This window comes from Dama dama, chromosome 6 (assembly GCF_033118175.1).
Source record: "Dama dama isolate Ldn47 chromosome 6, ASM3311817v1, whole genome shotgun sequence".
NCBI lineage: Eukaryota > Metazoa > Chordata > Mammalia > Artiodactyla > Cervidae > Dama > Dama dama.
Window position 1 is genome coordinate 9618849 of NC_083686.1, and position 1873 is coordinate 9620721.

General features: G+C 38.2%; 1 non-coding gene across 1 annotated transcript; it reads right to left on the reverse strand.

Annotated features, from left to right (window-relative positions):
* Positions 1-513: 513 nt before the first annotated feature.
* LOC133058957 (U6 spliceosomal RNA) lies at positions 514-618 on the reverse strand. The gene has a single exon (XR_009693463.1). It is a non-coding gene; the product is annotated as a U6 spliceosomal RNA (small nuclear RNA).
* Positions 619-1873: the final 1255 nt, after the last annotated feature.

Consider the following 1873-nt stretch of genomic DNA (forward strand, 5'->3'; position numbering starts at 1 on the left):
TAGGAACTGGGTAAACATTAAAACACATAATCCACTTTATTTCTTATATTTAACTGTTAGAAGCCTGACCTTGAAGCCAGAATAAGGATTCTCCATTCCTCTTCTAGGAACTGAGCCCTGTTACAGATGGACGTTCAAGAGGACAGTAGGAACCTTATACGTCACAGCAGAAGGAAATTGGGAAATGTGCTCAGCTTGTGGATAGATTCTTTTAAAGAAAGACAGAAGGCACAGTGTGCTCTAATTTTAGAATGTTTTCGTCACTCTCAGAAGAAATTCAATGCTTATTAGCCTTTACCTCCCAAACCCACCTCTCATGTATACCCTCAGTCACTAAATCACTTTCTATCTCTATAGATTTGCCTATTCTGGACATTTTGTAAAATGGAATAATATAGTAAGTGGTCTTTTAAAAATTAGATACATTTGATGTGTTACCTTGTGTAAATTTAAGATGTAAAATGTGTTATTTTGATGCATTTATATATTACACTATTTTTGCCATTGTCATGAAAAAGTATGGAATGCTTCATGAATGTGCATGCTATCGTTTTGTGGGGGCCATGCTAGTCTTCTCTGTACTGTTCCAATTTTTAGTACTGCCAAAGCAAGTATAGCATGTGGTCTTTTGTGTCTGGCTTCTTTCAAAGATGATAATGTTTTCAAGGTTTATCCACACTGTAGCATGTGTCAACATTTATTTTTGTTGCTGAGTAGTATTCCTTGGACTGCAAGGAGATCCAACCAGTCCATCCTAAAGAGATCAGTTCTGGGTGTTCATTGGAAGGATTGATGTTGAAACTGAAACTCCAATACTTTGGTCACCTGATGTGAAGTGCTGACTCATTTGAAAAGACCCTGATACTGGGAAAGATTGAGGGCAGGAGGAGAAGGGGATGACAGAGGATGAGATGGTTGGATGATATCACTGACTCAATGGACATGGGTTTGGGTGGGCTACGGGAGTTGGCAATGATCAGGGAGGCCTGGTGTGCTGCGGTTCATGGGGTTGCAAAGAGTTGGACACGACTGAGTGACTGAACTGAACTGAACTGAGTATTCCTTTGCGTGGAAAAAAACAAAACAAAACACGTTTTGTTTATTTATTCACCAGCTGATGTACATTTAGATTGTATTCAAAAAAGGAAGACAAAGGGCACAAGTGTGAATTACCAACTTTCATCAGTAATCAGCAAATACCAGCAGCCAACAAATATCTAGCTTTCATACATGCCAGTACCATCTTCCAGGCTTCAGGGAGTAGTGAGTGATGAGTGGCAAGAAGTGAGGAATAATCTGTCCCAACATTTCCTGGGGAGGTGGAAGGATTGAGGAGACTTTCTATTCCTAATCTAATCAGGGAACACCCTTCACCAACACCATCACAGTCACTAATACACACACACACACACACACACACACACACACACACACACAATCTGTTCTACACAATGCATATGACAAGGTTCGTTTTAAAAGAAGCAAGCAAAAGTAGGTTGTTCTTTAGGTCCTAGAATCAAATGATGCTGTTAAGAGATAGGAGTTGCAGATATGTATTTACCATTAGGAACATTTATCTTCCTGGTCTCATATTCACCCTATAAAATATTTATTATTAAAAAAAATCTTTAGCAGGCTAAGATATATTCACTAAGTCAGTTTGGAAACTGTACTTTTTCTGGTACAAATGTTGACTGAGCATGATTCAAAGGCACAAAAATAAGTCATTACAATAATAAATTCTTCAATGCCCCTCCTTGTCTCTAAAGAAATAAGTAAATGAAAAGAACAGGAGTATAGTTTCTTTTTTCCTCTGGACACCTTTATGCACTTTTTCATATGCTGCTCCTTTGGCCTAAAATGTTCTTCTTAA